This window comes from Orcinus orca, chromosome 13 (assembly GCF_937001465.1).
Source record: "Orcinus orca chromosome 13, mOrcOrc1.1, whole genome shotgun sequence".
NCBI classification, from domain to species: domain Eukaryota; kingdom Metazoa; phylum Chordata; class Mammalia; order Artiodactyla; family Delphinidae; genus Orcinus; species Orcinus orca.
This window is the reverse complement of record NC_064571.1, coordinates 50,588,475-50,610,386: the sequence shown is the minus strand read 5'-3', so window position 1 is coordinate 50,610,386 and position 21,912 is coordinate 50,588,475. Positions and strand designations below refer to the sequence as shown.

The 21,912-nt window shown below is 36.0% G+C and overlaps 1 protein-coding gene and 1 long non-coding RNA gene across 27 annotated transcripts in view; one reads left to right on the top strand and one right to left on the bottom strand.

Annotated features, from left to right (window-relative positions):
* Positions 1-21,912, top strand: part of LOC125960816 (uncharacterized) — a 999,117-nt gene that overhangs the window by 97,145 nt on the left and 880,060 nt on the right. Inside the window, exon 1 of one of the 2 annotated variants that reach the window (XR_007470863.1) lies at positions 11,204-11,236. The exons of the other annotated variant lie outside the window; for it this stretch is intronic. This is a non-coding gene — a long non-coding RNA (uncharacterized LOC125960816). Of the gene's footprint in view, positions 1-11,203; positions 11,237-21,912 lie in introns of those variants that run through there. 2 annotated transcript variants of the gene reach the window in all.
* Positions 1-21,912, bottom strand: part of NRXN1 (neurexin 1) — a 1,124,566-nt gene that overhangs the window by 224,706 nt on the left and 877,948 nt on the right. The window lies entirely within an intron of this gene.

Genomic DNA, 21,912 nt, shown 5'->3' with positions numbered 1-21,912 from the left:
ATGCAAAACCTACATTTAATCTTGGCCAATTCCATTGTCTTGTATTTTATGTAGATGTCAAAAATATCAATGAGAAGAAAAAGGTTCACAAATGCCACCCAGGGAATTGCCCTACTTTTCCTACTTGCCAGTTTTCAAAATAATAGATTCTTCTTCTCTTCTCATCTCCAAAACACTGACCAATTTTCTCTAACAATATCTCCCTGTTAGGAAGAGGCAAAGGAAAAAAATAGAAAGTTCATCTCTTAATTAAGTTCTTCCCTCATAAAATCACTTATTTAATTATGGAAGGTGTTATGCAGCTATAATAAAGACACCACATTTTTTTCCAGAAATTAAGTTGAGTAGGGCTGGATTGCATGAAGAGAAGAAATAAAATTTCCTGAGAAGAACAAATTGTTCAGAATGAGGTAGGTGAAGTTCCCAAGTCAAGGAACAAGTTGATTCAAAGTGGTTTTTCAAGAAATCCTGAAGGTGGGTCTAAATTCACATTTCATTTTGTCTTGACAGGAGGCCTGGCTCAGGAATAGAACATGATGGGTTCTTATGATATATCTTAACTTCTTACTTCATTTACTACTGTTAAAATACTTTTGTTTTTAATATCATAGCTTACAATAACTCAAAAGACACCAATTCTTTATTTATTGCTTGGTAAGGCACCACACTCTAACAGACATTTGATGTCCAGCCTCTTCCTCAGAAAAGGGTGCAAAGGAACCCTTGATGTACCACAGGTTGCTTACAGCATTTTGCTGGAGACTTGAGGCAAACGGAAAGAAATGCTTTTGTCCTAATCAGGCATGACAGCCATGAAATTCTGTGTGCAAAGTGAACATCAAACTGATATTATTTTTACTGCCCAAAATACATTATCTGGAAGATTGAATAAATACAAAATAATATTTTATTTGTTATGGTTCCAGCTACCGAAAGGAGAAATCTAATAGAATAAATATGGAGCTACCCATTTATACACATTTGGGAATGGATAAATGACCCCATCTTAAGTCTGAAGAAAAATGAAGAATAACCTTTCAAAACTAAAATAAATAATCTCTTTTAACTTTGCTTATCGGAATTTCAAATATCAAGACATTTCTAATTTGTGCTAACAATGATATACACCAAAGAACCAAATAGAAAGTACTTACTACACTGTCACTGGAAGGTTTTGCTCTGATAACTTTGAAAGGTAGGAGACAAACCAAGTGAATTTTCTTCACTTGGGCCAGAATGTGTTTATCAAACCCAACCAAACCTAAACTCATGCAAACCAATGAATTTTATGGTGCTCACCAAGCACATATTTTCAGGGGGTGATCGGTGAATATTTGTGAACAAGTTAGTTCTCAAACTTGAGCTACTATTATTTGGAAATTAAGGCCAGTATTGATGACCAACCTCCAGAAAGTTTACTAATAGACAGACCAAGTCATTGGGCTGTCATGGACTTGCACTGAAATTACAAACAAACCCTTCTCGATTTAGTCAGGAATTGTTCCACTTGACTGTGACTAGATTTCCCAACTGCGTCTGTCAATCAAGATTAAGAAGATATATAATAACTTTAATTTCTTTCTAAATCTAGAGCCAGGATAAAACTCCAAGTCATTATTAACTAGTACTCTACCAAGAATACAGACAGACCTCAATTAGTCAATTTATCTCTTCTTAATCATTCCCTGTGTCAAAACAGCCTGCCTGCCACTCATAAAGTCATTAGCTGAGGAGAAAAGTAGATTTGATTTTGATTGAGAGTAGAAGAGATGGTAGGCTGTTTATAAAAGAACGCTTGCCAAGAGACTTTAAAAAAAGGAAAAACTCTGTTTTATTGTCCTCTGTTTAGTTATTTTCTAAAACAAAATAATTTCTCCTCTGAGAAAGAATGAGACATTTTCCTTTTTCATGCTACTTTGAATTACTTGGTTGAACTTGTAAAATTCTAAACCAAACTAAACCAACTCTTTCAACAAACAGTTGTCATAAAAAATATCGATGCAGCTTTGAAAACAAAGAAAAACCCACTCATTTTCATGCAAATTAATTTAGTTAAATTTTTAAACAATTTAAATAAGTATATAGGCTTTGGAAACAGTACTACATTAAGGAATCTCTCAATTTTTGATGCGTTGGGGGGGGTGGATGAGGATACAACTCAATCACTCTGGTTGCCAAGATTTTAAATTTCTCTCTACAGTGAAACAACGCAAACCAAAAAGAGAGCTTCTCCACCTCTTTAAAGGAACCTTTGGTGGTGAGGGCAGGAAAGGAAAAGTAATCCAATGAACCATTTGTAACACATTAATACTAATTCCTTCATGGTGTTTGTGGTTAGAAAGACATGAAATAACACAAAGAATTCAGGAAAATCTATGACAACAGAATTAGAAGGTTAATTTCACCTCTCACTGCCCTCTGTTTGCTATCTAAAGCTGAAACCCCCTTGTTTCATTCCCCTCCTCACACCTTTTACTTATTCCTCTTTCTAAATTAGTTTTAACTTTGAATAGAATTTAATTGTGGGTCAGAATTACAATAAGGTTGGCAGTTCCTCAAACTGTTTCTTCAAGAGTAATGAAATATTTAACAATGATCATCTCGTGAACTGTGCTGCCTTCTCATTATTAGGCTTGAAGCCGTCTTATTTTCTTGTTCCATTCTTCTCCATACTCAAAGGGTCCCCAAAGAACCACCTTCCGAAGAATAAGAACAATGGTCCCATTAGTTTGTCATAAAACCAAAATGATACATGTGTTTAATAACACAGAATGTGATCCATAAAAGTCTGACTTCTCATTTGGGATGATTCTTGGAAATGCGGGCCAAAGAAATCAGATGAGAGTTGAGAAGTGAAGATAAAAGGTAGAGAGTCCATTTTGCAAATGTATAAAATCCTCAAAGTCAGGGGAGGAGAAATAGAGTTACTCATAGGTCATCACGTGAACCTGAAATAATGTTATTCATTGTAGGACAATGACAGTCATATCATTAACCCAAAATATTCAGGACTTTCCCACAAGGAGATTAAGTAGACAGAATCAACAGTTATTTTCGCTAGGTAAAGTTAAGGCAAAGGTATGGCAGACAGTTGAACAGTTCTAGTTTTTTCAATTCCCAAGCAGATAAATTAGTAGCTTACTAATAATAGAAAGAGAAGAAATCACTAGTAATGACCTACTGAATATTATTAAACCTCACATTTGTTTTGGCACAGATAGCAAGTGGTGATAGTTGTGGAATTGCAGATGCAATTGGAAATTTTAAATTTCACCTTATTTGACCAGTGATAGATTACTTTATCTATACTAAGGACACATTTTGAAAGACCCTTTTCCAAATCAACAGAAAAGAATCATCATGCAGAAAATATAATATTTTCCCAGTTTAACATTTTTGTTAATGATAGAGAATGGGAGCAGTAGCTGAAAGTGTTAAATATGTAAGTATATTTAGTTTAAGTCAAAATTACATCTGAAAAAAATGAAAACTGATACATTACTGATACTCGCCTAAATAAAACTGGTTAGTGCAGAGTTTTTAGTTTTCTTTCTAAATGAATTCCAAGGATAACCATGCAAGCATTATTTATCATGGCAAAATATCAGACACAAAGTAAATGTCTAATAATAAGGATGTAGATAAAAAATATAGCACAAGAGATTATCTGTCCACCCCTAGGACTGTGTACTTTAGAATCATTATTATTAAAATTGAAATGACTTCTATCAGTGAAGGAACAGGTATGTCTGACTTCAGAGACCAAGAGGTACAAGAAGTTTTCACTAAATGTGATCCAAATAACGTATGCATCACCATCACTTGTTGTGTTTTTGAAAAATGCAGATTCCCCAGAACTGCTGAATCAGAAACCTCAGCATGTGATCAAGAAATCTGCATTTTCCACAAGCTGACCATGCCATTCTTTAAAATCTGATCATCAGGGCAGCACCAAGTTCAGGATGTTAGTAGAGGTTCTTGGACATATTAAAGGATTCTGAGGTGGTCCAAGGAACTCCATATTCATCCAAGCATTTAGGACAGCATTCATAAAGTCAAGCGCCAGAGGGGTCAGGCAGCATTTTAAAATAGAAATGGGGAGAAACGGGGCTATTGCAGACAGAAGACAGTCTTCCCTGTCTAAAAGCAGTAGCAGCTACTCACTTTCACTTGATTATTCTCCCACAAGAATGTAGACCACTTTGTCAAAATATTCTGAATTTTTTTCTTGTCTTTTACATGGTAGAGATCCTGATGTTTATGTGAAACATTCTGATTTTTAAATGTTGACAACTAATTTAAAACGCTTTAAATGTGCAATTAGCCACTATATAAGCAGGCAAAACATTTGCAACATCTGATTCTGGTTAACTATCTGAAAAATATTATAGAATGGTTTTCTCTGCCACATATATAATTTCACCTCCGTCTATGGTTTACATATATAAAGCACAGATAGAACAGTCCTTTCTCTACACTATCAGTGCAGTATGTAGGTACTTTGGAAGAGTTAAACATACAGCACTGTACCTATCTAAAATGAATTATGGTCTAAACAACAAGTAAGATTACACTCTATGACAGTGACCAAATTAACTATAAGTTTCAGAGAAGAGCATGGTCAGCATGGGATAGGAAGATTATAGCGGGTTTCCTAGAGAAGGGAGTATTTAAACTAGACCATGAAAGGTGATTGTACTTAAGAAAAAAAGAATTTTAAGTAACTTTATTAAGACTGTAAAACTCCTTTCTGTTAGAAATCTTATCAGGCCAGTTAATACATACCTTTTAGTGACACAAGCATTTTAAAAAACTTAGAAATACTGAAAACTTCAAAAAAGAAAAAAACTCAGGATGGATTGGATTTAAAAGGCATTAAGGCATTAAGGTATGACCAGGGATGACTGAACAAAATCAAGAAGGTGAGCGTGAACATAAAATTAAGCCCAAGCACAGAGCCTACAAAGAATGAAGTAGCAGGTCACTGGAAATGTTAACTGTTTGCTGCTCTCAACTATCATCCTATCCTTGTGATAGAGTCCATGAAGAAAATAAGAAAAAAAAAATATGACAAGTGTATTTTGTTTTCTTCTTCATAGGCCTGATAATGATTAATATCATCCAATGTTAGGTTGAGGACTAAACCAAAGAATATGAGCAGGGAAGAGAAGAAACTAAGAAGAGATAAATATAGATAGGTAGCCAGATAGCTAGCTAGATAGGCAGACAGATAGCAGGGCGGGGGGGGGGGGGGGGGTGGGAGGGACGGAGGGAGGAAGGAAAGAGAGAAAATATTAATCCATCATGGGAAGAAGTAAGAGGAGAATTATCTACAAACATGTAAAGGGTCATGGGTAAAAGCAACATTGACCAATTCATCTCATTAGCGGGTACAGTTCAGAGTGCAATGTACTTAAGCACAGTGGGGAGAATTTAGTTTAAATAATATGAAAGAACTTTATAGCTATATGAGGACACTCCATGAGCAATGGATCATGCTCTCAAGGGAATTCAGAGACACTCTTGGCTGAAAGACACTAATTTATTATGGGTTGATTTAAGTATAATTAAAATCAACCCAGATACCAAACAAGGGAGAGGCTATGTAACTTTTAGAAATCCATTTATTACCTAAGGACAGAGAGAGCAGCAAATGTGCAAATGCTCTGCAGCTAGATTTAAAAAGCTCCCACTCATCATCTCACTCTATTGCAAAAATAACTTTAAATGACTCTACACAATCCATCCAAAGTTGTAAGTCAGATATGTAACAGTTTGGCTCTATCCTGCTGTTTCAACCATTTTCCCACTCCTCCTAGACACAGGCCACCAGCTCTCATTAGATTGATCTTCTTCCTGTTTTCTAAAGCTTTCAGGACGGTTGCCAGGCTCCAACCCCATGTCCACCCAAGCTCAAATACCTTAAACCCTTCTCTTTGTCAGTCTCAATGCTTTTCATCCTTCAGGGCCAAGTTCCTCCTAGAACCCTAGATTCCAGACTAGTAATTTCTTCTTCTCAGGACTTGAACAGCAACTGCTGTCCATCTTCTTCATATAGCACTCACATGTGATTTCTCTTACATCATTCTATTTTATTATCAAATAATGATTGAGTTATCATGTCTCAGCTTCTTATCTAGACTACAGTGTCTTTATTGATGACCATCAATGCTTACACTTTAGGGTCCATGGTGTTTTGCTCAGAGTACATGCTTAGTGATTTTTTAATGGATTTACTGATAACCTTCAAATCATTTCAAAGCTCTATAGAATCCATACTAATTCTAACAAGACTGCAATAGAATCCTACAAAAATATTTTAACGTTCTTTTAAACTATGGCTATACTTTTTTTCTCATCTTCCATTTTCATCCTTAGGAGAGATTTCCAACGCAAAACTTTGGCCTCTGAAAGCTACTGATATAATCTTCATTCCTTCAGTGAGAAATCAATTATTCCCTATCATTTCCCCTTCAGGGCAATTACAGCAGAATTATCTTTCTAATTATAGCCATATGGATTTTGGAGGTTGATGAAGAGAGAGTTTTGGGATCTGCAAAATACTCTTCCTTTCTGCTCTTTTTAACTTAGTAGCAATGAGGGGACACTTAATCAACCAGTAAACTCTCTTCACATTTGTTGTTCTTTTCCCTTTAGTTTCAAACCCTACCTAAGTCTTGCCCCTCTCTGCTGTCTCTCTATCTTTGCTCCTTCATTTCATCATGAATGTCAATATTCATGGCCCATGTGAGTTTTCCTGACTGCCCCAGACAACAGTCTGAAAGAGAAGCCAGAAAGCCAGGGGGAAGAGTGCCACACAAAAGCTCTGGTAGACACTGCCACCTACAGGGAGTATATGAGCACCGTCTTTAAGATCATCCCCATTTCATTCCATCTCATGTTTCACAAAGAGGAGGAAATCAGGCACATTTGAACTATACGGATAAGGAAGAAGCCAACTCCATCAAATTATAACCTTTGATGTAGAGTATGGAATAATTATATATGTATGTATGTGTGTGTGAGTGTGTATACATACACAATATATACATACTTATGTAAAATATGTAAATTACTCATTAAACTGGGCCAGTAAAAATTAATAGGGCTGTAAGATAGAAAATAAAAAGACAGATCTGATTGTACCATTGATGACTTTTGTCCTTAGAAAAATAGTTTTTAAAAATGTTAGAAGAGTTGTATACAGTTGTCCCTCAGTGTCTGCAGGGGATTGGTTCCAGAACCACCCCCATCCCAAGGTATGAAAATCTGAGGATGCTCAATTTCCTTATATAAAATGGCATAGTGTTTGCATAAAATCTATGCACATCCTCCATACACTTTACATCATCTCTAGATTACTTATAATACTAAATACAATGTAAATGCTATGTAAGTAGCCCTAAGCACATGGCAAACTCAAGTCGGGTTTTTTTTGGAAATTTCTGGAATTTTTTTTGAAACATTTTCTATTCATAGTTGGTTGAATCCACACATGCAGAAGCTACGGATAATGGAGGGCTGACTGTACTTACTTTTGGTTCAACTCTGCAATTGAAAAGTTCATGTAACATTGTATGCAGTGTGATAGGACATATATCTATAGCCAAGATGTCTGGGGGTTGAAGGTTTTCTCCTCGAATGATATTTTAACTATTCGTTAAAGAAATATCGTTGAAATTAATTACATAGACATTGCTTTCTTAAGTATGGGATGCGGAATATTTACTTGATAATTTAATACTATCATTACAAATATATGATATTCGGTAAGGGAATAAAAAAGTATAAAAGAACATACTTTGAGTATGTGTTGTGCAATAAATCATGATTAAAAAGAAAATTTATCTGGAAATAATTTCAAACTTATTGAAAAGATGCAAAAACAAACAAAAAAAACATCGCAAGGAATCCCCGTTATCTGCTTCACCCAGATTCATATATAATTAACATTTCCCCTTATTTGTTTACTTGTTCTCTTTTTCTCTATTCTGCTCTGTCTCTCTATCTCTTTCTCTCTCTCCCTCTCTCTCTCTCCACACACACACAATTAGTTTCTCTTAACCACTGATAATACATTACATATATCATGGCACGTTCCCTCTAAATAATTCAGTGTATTTCCTAATAAGGATATTCTCTTTCACAATCACGGTACAGTTATCAAGACAATGCAATACATTATTTGATCTAATCTACCATCTATATCTCCATTTTGTCAATTGATCCAGAAATGTCTTTCATACCATTTTTCCCCCTCCAGGACAAGATCTACTCTAGGAGAGCCATAATTTTTTAAAGTCCTTGAATCTGCTTTCTTGGGAGAAAAGAAAGAACAGTTTCTTTCCCTTTAGCTACTTAGGCTCTTAGCTATTACTTACTATTGCAGCCAAAAAGCCTGAATGTGGGCTGCTCCCATTCACCTCTTTTATTTGCTACTTCCTCTAACATATATTGGATAAGAAACAGGATAATAAAATACTTTGGAGTTATGGATGGGCTAAAATTAAATACCCAATATATGAGGGGCTGAAGCCTTTTTCTATGACTAGAGAGCTGGTGAATTTTTTTGTATGTATCTGACAGCTCAGGGGAATTTCTGTTTAACCCCTGGTATGTTATCTATGGTGCTAAGGATAGGTGAGGTCTTACTTAACATGCTCATAGTGGAATTCTGTCAATAGTCTAGGGGACTACAGAATAGCTTAACGGAACTAAATGTAACACCTTCCCAGAATTGGTAAACACTTTTTGGAAAGTTGGAGGAATGATAAAATAGTGTCATGGAAAAACAATTGGTGAAATTGATAGTCAATAAGCATTAGGTAACTGAAAAGCTATTTCTTTATGTGTGTGTAAGAGAAGAGGGAAGAATATTAAAATGGCAACTATAAACATCATAATTAACCCCAAAAGTACTAATCACAATAGTAACTATACATTCCTATGCTGATATTTCAAACTGCTAAAACAACTTAGGAAAAAAAATATTGTAAGACAGTTTGAGACAAGGCTTCAGACATATTATCTCTTGTACTGTGAAGTACATCACTACATTATGTCAATTTCCTTAAGTAAAGAAAATTTTCCAATCAGGTTTTTTTTTTTTCTATACTCATCCAATGCTTGGTCAGTCTATTGCAAAAATGAGATTTTCAATGGTAACTTAGTGCATTCAACAGTGCCTTAGGATTAAATCAGAGAGCCTATGCAAGGACAATAAAGAAAACTTCAATTGGCCAAAACACAAATGACCAAAACTTCATAAATTGATTTTTTCCTAACTTTTAGTTGTATTAAAAAATAAAATGAAAAGTTCATTAGGAATATATTCCAACATATTTATATATTAAACATATATTCTATTTTCTTACAGCTTAACATCTATGCAATAGTTATCAGTGCAGAACGGAATTCCAAAGTTTTACAGTGCCCTAAATCCTCAAAAACAATGTGACAATATTTGCTAGAACAATAAGTACCAAACAGAAAGATTGAATTGTATATAATTTCCAACAATGCAAATATTTTTAAGTGGTTCCTTTCAATCTTTAATTAAATAAAATAGCATCTTTCTCCAAGCATTTTAGTTAAATTAGATTCCATTGTACCATAATCTTTTGGATGAGATTTCTTAATGCAAATAACCAAATGGAATATGCCCTTGAGGTGAAACAGATCCTAGATTATTATAACAGGAAAACGTGTTCTAGGTCAGGTTAACAGAGAAATAAAGTATTTCTCTGGGAAAGTAAATTAGATGGCTTATCTGCTAATCAAAGTTTAGCCAGTATGGTTTTTAATGGTATTTCTCAGAGTTCTATATGGCCAAGTACATTACTGCCCTCCACAAGTGGGACTTTTTTTCCCAGAGCTCATTTTATCATAGAACACTTGTTCTTAGAAAGTAGATTACATTTACCCAAGCTAGTGTTTTCTGGATGACAGTTAGAGACAGCTGATCTAACATAAAGGTTGGTTATTCCCCTTCCCCAAATAACTATATACACTAATAACACCTGGATTCTAATCCTTTACAATGTCATTACTGACGTCATTAATAGAATTCTAGGTAGGAACCACGAAGGAGGTGCCTAGGGAGATGCTAGAAAGGATAGGCACCAAGATGAGATTCACTGAATTTATAAAAGCCTTACTATGTTAGCATTCTTCCACATTATCCCAGCTTTTGAATTCTTACATTAAAACTCAATTTAATGGGGCTTCCCTGGTGGCGCAGTGGTTGAGAGTCTGCCTGCCGGTGCAGGGGACACAGGTTTGAGCCCTGGTCCGGGAAGATCCCACGTGCCACGGAGCAACTAAGACCGTGCGCCACAACTACTGAGCCTGCACTCTAGGGCCCCTGAACCACAACTACTGAAGCCCACGCACCTAGACCCCGTGCTCAGCAACAAAGAGAAACCACCATAATGAGAAGCCCGCGCACTGCAACAGAGTAGCTCCCGCTCACTGCAACTAGAGAAAGCCCGCGCACAGCAATGAAGAGCCAACGCAGCCAAAAACAAATAAATAAATTAATCTTAAAAAAAAACCCTCAATTTAACTAAAATTTGAAGATAAAAAGGGGTGCCTACAACTTAAAAAAAAAATTCCCTTACTCAACTTGCAGTTAAAATTCATGTCAGAAAGATAACTAGCCTGCAAAAGACAGAGAGCTTGCTAAATGGAATAGTTTTTGATATGGAAAATTCATCACTATGCATGTATAGCTCCTATTATTTTATATCTAATAGGTATATAGTATATTGATGATATACATAATGATATCATTATTATACAATTGAAGTTGTATATTATTTTACGGTTATACATGGAGTTTGATAGCTTCTACCAGTAGAGTTAGCCATACAACACCTTCCTCTTTTGGCAAGACTTCACTGACCTCCCACACTGCAAAATGCTTCCCACACACTCTTCTGAAACTTAGTATTTTGTTTATTTCACCTTTTGGAAATCAGTCTTAAAATGCAAATACCAAAGGGAAAGAGGCACAATGTCTTAAACTCACACTAGAGTTAAAAAAAAACAAAACACTGAATGATATTCTTTTTGAATCAGGTTGTATTCATCCATCAAGAAGGGAACTGTAGTTGATCAAAACATATTTGTGATCGCATAATTTTGATGAGACCCTGCCGCCACCTCTATTGAATTCTCTCTATTATCAAGGTGTCTGAAATCTGCCTTTTTTTTTTTTTTTTTTTTTTTTTTTGCGGTATGCGGGCCTCTCACTGTTGTGGCCTCTCCCGTTGCGGAGCACAGGCTCCGGAGGCACAGGCTCAGCGGCCATGGCTCACGGGCCCGGCCGCTCCGTGGCATGTGGGATATTCCCAGACCGGGGCATGAACCCGTGTCCCCTGCGTCGGCAGGCAGACTCTCAACCACTGTGCCACCAGGGAAGCCCCTGACCTTATTTTTAAGTGAACATTTGGGGGACTGGAGAGAACCTTGATTTTAATTACTCTGAATAAGCTTTCAGTAACAAAAGGAACAATTTTCCAGTTACAAAATGCAGCAATATTCCATTGGAAAGCGGGGGAAGGAGTAAATACTGTGTTCCTGACCAATAAACATATAAAAGGCTTTTCAGTCATTTGGGGGAAAGAATTCGATTCAGGAAATAAAATCAAAGAGAGAAAAGTGTCCTACTGTTTACTAAAAGAACTTTGAAATACAGAGCTGGCTCTGGTCCCATTACCATTTAAAAAAAAATCTTCCTTTCTGACAGTTTTTAATTTAATATTACAAGTCAGAAATCTGGTTTAAATCAGAGGTCCTTTCAACTAGCCAGAGGTTCAGCTTTCAAATTCTGTAACAGCGTTATGTCCTGATGTCGCTTGAAAAAAAAAAAGAAGTGTTGCAGACAGCAGAGATGTGTGGCAGGACAAGAAATACAGGGGGAAAAAAAAGGTAGGGAACAGTTTACACAATCAAGTTAACACAGGGAGTATCTTCTTGTAAAATAAAAATTAATTGGGAACACTTACATTTATTGAGTTATATACAGTATGCTAAATACTTAAGACAGTAAGTCACTTGTTCCATTATAGTTTTCTAAATGATTATTTTTCTGCTACCCAAGATTGCTGTGAAAATAAATGAGAAGAGATGTGGTCAATGAACAATGAGACTCCCAATTAAAGCTTAAAATATTGAGCAGGCCAATGCCTACTTGTGGGAGAGAAGTATTATTCCTTTTCTGATTGGTATTGTAATAAAGCTTTCTGATTCCTCATTGTGTATTCAACGTCTTTTTCATCATTAATTATTTTTCTCATGTGTACTTTGCCTTATCTCATTTCTCTGCATCATGAATCCCTGATAAGAGATTCTTTGTCATCCCTTATACTCCTCACCCTTCCTTTCCCTGCCTTTCTTTTCTCCACTGAGATCTCATCTAATACTCCATAGGAGTCACATTTTTCTGCCAATATCTTATCATGAGAATCTTTCTCCAAAAATGTCATAATCGGCAAAAATACAATTTTATTTTCTCTGAGTTGTCAAGATGTGCAGACATTTGAAGATTAAACATAGAATGGTTTCCTTCTAAAGTTACACTTTAGAATTACTTAGCATATCAGATTTAGACAAAGTAATTTCATTTGATTTTTCCTAGGAATATTTAGAGTAATATATCTTTAGGATCTCTTTAGTAATATATCTTTATCCAGAGAGTAATATATATTTAACTTAAACAAATAGAATGAGTTAGTGGTAAAAGGCAAATTTATCTCTAATGTCTCTTGGAAAAAGTGTGTGGAAGTGTAAACTAGAATATACTGAAAAAAAAAAAAAAGAGATACACTGAATTCAAATCACCATTGTAGAAAGACTCAGGCAAATTTTAAATTGGTTTGAATGCATGGAGTGGAGGGGGTAGTAGCTCCAAGAGCTAAAACAACATTTGTACAAATCGGTCAATAAATCCCTCAGCTTAACCATGTGGCTTTCCCATCACCTTACAGACAAATCCCACCTGGCATGCCAATGTTTTCCTTTGGTGAGGTATTTTACTATTCAGGGCTATCCTAATGTCAAACACACAGCACAGGGCTGGACACATTTTAGAATGAGTGAATGAATATATTAGTGAATGAAAGGATGTGAGGAAAAAATATCTAATTTTGCTATTTATATGGGCCTAAATCCCAAGAGTAACAGGGTGTCAAACAAAAGTAGCTGATTATATCTTGATTTTTACTTCTATTGCTTTTATATTTAGGTTAAAACTAGTTTAAATAAACAAAACTTTTAGATAAAAGATATATATATTATACACATACATGTAAGTATATATATGTATATGTGTGTGTGTGTGTGTGTGTATATATATAAATGCCAATATATACAAACCAAGTTCTCTTTGAATAACCCTCTTTTGCTGATGCGTGTTCCAAAACTTTACCTCACCTGAAATTCTTCTCCTTGTGCTTTTCATCCATTGAAACTCTATCTCTGTACTTAAGTCAGTCTTCTGGACAGCCTTTTCCTAACCTTTGAATTTATTTCTCATTTGAATGTATTTAGCACTTATACCCTCTACCATTCATTTCACTTATACTACTTTATAATGTGAACTTTTAAAATATGTTTAGTTCCTACAGAAAGAATGTGCTAGGCAAAATTTTGTTAGTTCTATCTCATTTTGTTTCCCCTATGACATTCAGCACAGATGCTCTGGGTACTGTGAGTGGGTACTCTATAAATACTTACTAGATATTTCACATGAATGATAAAAAAAAAAAAACCCTCTCACATCTGGGATCTTGAGGAGGTCAGAGTTTCAGCAAGCACTGCAGTTATCCAAATTTCGATTTATCAAGATTGCAATAATTGCACACAGCTAAGAGGAAACTAGAGTGATGATGCATTCTTTCAAGGAAGTACCTTAACAGACTCCCAGGAAAAGTTGACTGCAAACACATAGTGGACAAGCCACATGCCTTATTTGTATCTATAGCAGCTACCCACATGGCTTTGCAAACAATATTATAAATGAATGTTTGTTGAACAAATAAATGAATAATTAAACACTGAATACAAAAGGATTAATCAAATCCTTTTATGAATAGTTGATCCCCTCTTCCACCAGGTATAGAACTGGCAAAGTAGAAGCATCAGATAACATTTCTTAAGATTTCTGGATAACTGAAAATCCAAATAACAATACTTGAAAATAAAACATTTTAGTTAACTCTATATATAGGGCCTATTTCTGGATACCTGCAAACCTGGTGTAAAAGAGAGCTAAACAGGGCAACTGAACAACAGATGATATATGTGGCAAAGAGGTGATTTTTTGAGCTGTTAATATGATCGATGATGTGGTTGTATTATGAAATTACATATGGCAAAATAAAATTCTAACCTATGTTATCAACACCATCCTAGTCATACAAAATTCAGGATTCATCCACTCTACTTGTTATTCTTACTCTCGAAAACTTCCTATATGACTGCATTCATTCTCTAACCCACTTACAAAATAAGGGAAAAGTCATTCAATTAGTCTTGGCTTTACCATTGTTAAAACAAGTTTCTACCATCAAAGAATCTTTAACCACAGGATTTCTTCTTTCAGAAAAAGCAAGTATAAAAGCTTTAGCTGGAGATCCCATGGTGTGTTTGAAAGCACTGAAAGATTTCAGGCTTTATCGTTAGGTGGATGTACATGTGCTGCTTACCTTCTATAAAAGAAATCCTCACTTACAAACTGAGTCTGGATGAAATGGATACTGGGTTGAAGTGGGACATTTGAAAGTTAAAACTATTTCCAACTGTAGTGTTCTTTCTACAGATTCTCCCGTCTCAGAATTTGGGAGAATGGTGCTTGCTGAATTTCAGATGCCTCCATTCTCACATTCATTTTACTAATATATTTACAGAAGCAGATGCATGTTTAAAGAACAAAAGTAATATGGATGAGAATCTGATACCTATGCAAACTAAACTAATATTTTTTTAAAAAGCTGTAAAAGTAATTTGGAAACTAGACACTTAAGACTGTTAACGTAATAGCGACTTGTGCCCCAGAGACAGCGCCACCATTTATTGACTATGTGACCTAGTAAGTCACAACCTCATGTGCGTCAGTTTCCTCATTAAAAAAGCCAAGGTTAATACTGGCATCTACTTCACGGAGTTGATTTAAGCAGGCAGTTTTTTATTCAAGCAGAGCCCTTGCTACATTGCTCAATGAATGTTAGCTCTTCTTAGTACTATTACACAAATACATGAAGGATGAGAAAGTAAAGTCCAACTTCTCCTATAGATAAATTGCTCTCATCACCATTTGGTTGAGTTTAGTTGTTTCTCTTTCCTGCACACATGTCCAGTACTAGGTATGCATCTGCTTATCCAGAGGGCCAGGCGGCTTTCCAGAAAGGTTCCAAACTTGGTACGTTCCTCTCTTTCTCTTTGTCACCTGATTTGGAATTGCAATCAGAAAATGTCCCTGATGCTACTGTACACACTGTCAAAGGACAGAAAGACACAAAGTTCAATAAGATTCTCAGTAGCAAAGTTTGTCATTTGGTATGATCGAATATCTGCCATTTTAAAGCCTGCTCTCTAATTGTTATCTGATGATTCACCCCAGTCCTGAGGAATATGACAGAACCTAGGTCCACAGAGATCACTGACCCACAGAAAGTTCATACTGACAACATCTATCTTTCTTTCTGTATGAACATGCCAAAGGAGGGTTAATATACAGTGTGTACAATCATCTCTGGGTTGAAAGCCTGTTTTCCAAGCTCATGTTAACAGTATGTTTTCCTTAAGGGCACCACGTTAAGTAGTGAAAATAGAAGTCTTTAAGCAATGCACAGCTTTTGCCTGAAACAGCAGAGCAGAAAGGAGGGAAGTCATTGCCACTGAAGAAGTGGTTTATTGTTTGTAAAATGTAACTTTAACAAGTGATTGCTAGAGAAATTGATGTCATGAACATCAATAGGTGTCACTCATATTATGAAACCCATTTTACATCCACTGGAGCCACCTGCTTGGAAAAGGAATGAAGTGAGAGTTCAGGGGCTAACTGATCCACAAAGATGAAGGGTGGACATTTTGTTTAATGGTTACCACCAAGAAACTGCTGGTGAAGAAGTAGAGATGTAATCCACAGAACTAGTCATCTCTACTTGGGGAAATAACTCAGAGAATCAACTTATAGAGGTGGAAAATTAAAATGGATGTCTGTATATACAGAGGAGCAAATGATACAGAAGACCCTTATCTACAATGGTTGTACAGATTTAAGAAAATAGTCAAATTTTCTCACTTTGTCAAAGCGTCCAGGAAAAAAAAAAAAAAAAAAAAACCAAAAAAACGGCAGTACTAGATGGTTCTTGTACTCCCCAGGCCTCTCTTCATCTCACTAATCTATGCATAAACTTGTTTCATTCATTAAAGATTCCTTGGGTATAAAATAATATCTTAATCAGAATGAAAAGAGAAAGCAATTTAACAAAGGCTTTAGGATGGTTATGTATGTCTTGGTCCAAAGACATTTTCATCTTATTTTAAATGATTCAACTTCTTTGAATTTTCATCTTTTTTTTTCTAAAATTTAACAGACTCCAAGGATCTAATATCTATCACTCCTAACTAAATATTTGAAACACTGAATTCACTCTTTCTTCCACAAAAGCAACTCTTCCTCTTTCATTTCTTTTTCTATTAAGTATTGGCATTAATTAAGTTTCTCAAGTTAAAGACACACGAGTCCTTTACAACAAATTCTCTTCATTTACCATAGATGCTGGTAACCTAATTTTAACTGATTATACTAAAGAAATGTGTCCCCATCGTCTTTCAGACTCACTGCCAGTGCCCTTGTCAGGCCCATCTTATCTCTCAGCTTGCCACCATCCTTTCTCCCTATAATCCATTTTCTTCACACTGGTGCCAGAGCTGTCATCCAAATAAATGAATCAGGCACCACATTATTCAATCACAGACTTCTCAGGACTTCCCTGGTGGTTAAGAATCCACCTGCTAATGCAGGAGACATGGGTTGGATCCCTGGTCCGGGAAGATCCCACATGCCGTGGAGCAACTAAGCCCATGCGCCACAATTACTGAGCCTGCACTCTAGAGCCCACGAGCCACAACTACTGAGCCCGTGTGCCACAACTACTGAAGCCCTTGCACCCATGCTCCGCAACAGGAGAAGCCACCGCAATGAGGAGCATGTGCACTGCAACGAACTGTGGCCCCCGCTCTCCACAACTAAAGAAAAGCCCATGCGCAGCAATGAAGACCCAATGCAGCTGAAAATAAATTAAATAAATAAATTAAAAAAAAAGAATGATTAAAAAAACAAAACAAAACACAGACTTCTCACCATGACCCCAAGCCTTCTTCCCTATCTTCCATAATTACCTCGGCCTGAAGACTTGGTCTATATCTGCTCTGTCCAATGTGTTAGCCACTAGTCCCATATATTTAAATTAAGTCAGATTAAATTAAAAATTCGGTTCCCCAGTCATGCTAGTCTGCATTTCCAGCGTTCAACAGCCATTGTGATTAGTGGCTGCCATGTTGAAAAGTAGAGACAGAATATTTCGCCAAGTTCTCCTGGATAGCACTGGACTATTTAGACATTACTCTGGTCACACTAAAATTTATACCTCCTGAATAGTTTTGCATAGAAAACCATTCAAGGACTCCCACCCTTGCATATGTTACAACCTTTATTTTGCCTGCCCTTCCTCACACAGAATTATCTTCTGATCGTCGTGATGCAGTGTCAATGTGACCACATGAGGAAAGCCATACCTGGTACCCTCTGCAGAATTCATCCTAGTACTCCTTGGCTCCCACAGCACACTGTTTATACCTCTTTGATAAAGCTTACTGTATTGCACAATAACTTTCTCCTTACCCAGCTAGCTTTTGCACTAAACCACCACATATTTGCACATAGAGACTTCTTCATTTTTATCTATCTTAGCTTAGTGAAAAGCACACAGTAAACATTCCAAAATATTGAACATTAATTTGATTCTGAGCATATATCTTTGGTGACAAGTTTGCTTGAAAAAATCAGTAGTCTTGCCTCAAGAAAAGACTTAGGTCCCTGGACCCAGTTCTTTTTACTGTTTCTTGCAAGGTCTCCCAGTCTATGAGCCACACCATTCAAATTTCCACTTCACCAAGCCATATGCTTATCTGTAGAAATACTGATGCCAAATGGAAGTAGAATTTCCAACTCAAACCATCCATTAGGTCTAAATTGGTTCTAAAACTAATGTTCTTTTCATTAATATTTTCTTCTGTTGATGAATTATTCCACTATTCCTGGAGAACATTGATAATTCTCCTCTAAGTCGATTAAATTACCTTTAAAGGAATCATGCTTGATCACGTTGAGAAGATCTGAGCTTTGCTCAAACTACAATTCAGTGAGTTGACCCAGAGTTAATCCGACAAGCATAGCAATGCGTGGGTAGTGACACACAGTCTTCAAGCATAAGCTGTATTAATTAATTCCTATTAAGAAGGTTTAAACAGCACTTGCAATGGACACTGAATTTTATAAAGACAAACAAAGCCCACATTCTAGGAAAAAATAGTGCACATTCTTGCTGTTCGGTCTATGTTTAGACATCATTAGAACTAGTGAAGGACGTAGCTATAAAGTGCTAAAATTTCTATCTTGGATATTTAATTCTATCCATTTTCTATATGGAAGAAAGCTCACTAGTTTGTGCAAAGCTCTTACTTATTGATAATCCCATATTATGTTAGTTTCAATGTTTTCCTGAAGAAGCAAAAATATGCTACTGCAAAATGCTCCTACCTGGATTTATATGTCCTTTTGTACATCTGTAAAATTTCTGAAGCACAGAGAGATACCAGGTATTGTAGAGAAAAAAAGTCATTCAGGCATCGTGTGTTAGAGATCTATTTTTGTTCGTTTATTTCTACTCAGCACCACCTCTAGGTTCTGGGGTTACTAAAACTACCTCTCATTTCCAGTGGGGCCTATTCCTCCCCATATTTCACCGATATGGATCCTTTAGGGACTGCCACATTCTTCTGTGATCATACCTCCCTGGCCAGAGTTGATAGATCCAAAATGGACCCAAATTGGGCCAATCATAGTACTGTAGCTGCCTAAACACATCTGATTGGTCCAGGGGTAGGTACTCCATTAGCTTTTTGAATCTGGAGCCAAATATCTATGCCCACAACCCATCCAGAGATATCTGACCTTCAGGTATCTCTCCAAAATCCTCAGGTAAATGCCCCACAAGGGCTAAAGATTAAGGCAACAAAGCCAGAGCTATCAAAATCCACATTTACTACCACAAGGAAAAATGCAGTCAGCAGTGAGATAGAATGAAACTGACAGCCTAAGAGAGGCAGAGAGGAAAACCAGATTGATTCCTGACAGTGCCTGAATCCCTGGAGCTGGACCTTAACACTCTTCTTATCCCAGCTTGGTTATTCAAGGCTTCCTTCCATTCTGGGAGCCAGTAAACCTTCCTCTTCGTTTGAATGGTACGGGCTGCCTTTCTGACAATTACAGCCAAAAAGTTCTCATATTCATTAACAGTTAGTGCACACTAAAATGTACAGTCAAAAAGACAGTAACGTTTCAGACCCTTCCCCGCAAAAAATTCAATGAAAGTGACAGAAGTTTTTTATGGGAACAAGAAATTAAGTACTATCCAATTGAAAATGTAATTTAAAAAATATATTCCATGGTTATTTTGGTAGTAAATGAAATTTTCAAGGAAAATCCCTTCAGCATTCCCAGGTCTGCAGAATAGTGTGGGCAATGTCCAACAAGCAATTACCGGGGAATGTACTCATCTACTGTTTGTTTGAGGCCCTCATACACACATATACAGCTCCCTCACCTCCAATAAAGGAACCTACTATCTATGGACTAGTAAGAAAAGAAAAAAAGAAAGAAGGAAGGAAGGATGGGTTTTAGTCTTTTAATTAAAATGCTGATAAATTTATACATGTTGACATTCAAAGGGTTTCTCTCATATACTGCTTCTAGTACAGATTGGTAGGTATAAAATGAAATGACTCTTTTGCAGAACAATGAACACTTCACATCTAAAACCTTAAGATTTGACAGTCTCTCTGTTCACGTTTGTTTGTTTTTTACCTCCTGGAATTTATCTTAATAAAAAAATAATGCGTACGTAGAATATTTTACCTAAAAAGACATTAGCCATCTTCTTTCCTTACAACGGAAAACCTGAAACCCCTCTGTCTACAGATATGGGATGGATTAAATAAGTATGGCATATTCATATACTGGAAGTATATGCAACTAATAAAAATGAGGACAAAAGTTTTTACAGAAGACTGAAAAACATGTGCCATGAGATAGTATGTGTAACATACCTCTATTGTTTTAAAGAAAACATTTTCAAATTAATACATATGCAAGTGAATATATCTGGAATTATATATGAAAATGTTTTATCATTTATCTCTTTCTGGATAGTGAGATTAGGGCTGATTTTCATTTTGTTCTTTGTATTTATTTGTGTTCCATAAAATTCCTGCAATAAACACATACTGCTTTTGGAAATAGAAAAAAATATCAGATGTGATTTTTATAGTTAAAATGAAAAAATGAAAAGTCATGTAATGAAGTCAAATTGGGTGTGAAGATACCTTGGAAACACCAGATAAAGGGATCTCTTTCTGGGTAGTCACTCCCAGGGATATTTCTTCCTAGACGTCCTTGTTAAATAAACAGGGTGGCAGGTAATGCAGTATATGAGAAATGGCAAAGGGGTCAGCACCAAAGTGCCTGGGTTTTAGCTCAGGTTTTGCCATTTAACGGTTGAATGACTTTGGGCAATCATTGATCTTGACATCTTATTTTATTTTTTTCACCTGTAAAAAAAAATTACCAATGCCTCCTACCCCTCTATCCCTATGTGTCACTGCAATATGTGCATGAATGTGGATATGTTTTGTAATTATAGAGCATTAATATAAGTTTATGATAAAATAGCTGTTACAAAAACGAGGAAATCAGAAAACCAAATAAAATCTAGCAAAGTAAAAATATATCAATAAAATGTAAAGCTTTAAGTCACATTTTCTAATTCTTCTCTAGTTCCTTCTTTGACAAGAAAGTATAAGAATATATAAGATAAATATCAAATCTCACCTATTTCCTAAAAGATGTCTGCCAAGCCAGTCAGAAGTGAGCCCTGAGGGCACACAGTATTGCTACTGGTTTAAACTCCTTGTCACATGTTAAGCACGTGCAATTCACAAGCCACAAAACTGCTGCAGGAAAATATCTTTTTGGTTGTCTCTTAAGTGTCACACATGTACTAAGAGAACAGTAACAACTAACACTTACATTGAGTGCTATTATGTTCCAGGGGCTGTACTAAGTACTTCGTGTGTATTATCTCCACTAAGCCTCATAACAATCTTAACCAGTAGGTATTAAGTAGCCCAGTCAAGGACACATAGCTGTTCAGAGCAGGGTAGGGATTAAAGCCTGGGTGCTTGACCAGTGCATTAAAATGCCTTCTGTCAGGCGGTGTGGATGGCCATGGGGGTGGATATGATATAGGTTCTGACTCAGAGAATACTGACATTTAGCAGTGGTGATGAAACATGCAAGCATTCCTAAATAAAATCAAGTTGAGAAAATCTCCACATGGATTTTCCTCCAAGAGGAGTTGTCATTGTATCTGTGTCTTGAAGTTAAGCTTTGAACCAGTCATTCAGGCAGAGAAAATAGCATGGTAAAGACATAACAGAAAAACAGATAAGCAAAGGTTTTCATAATATTTACATATAGAATTACACATGTATTATAAATATTATATATGATACATACTATACTATAAATGATATGCTATATATATATTACATATATATGATATA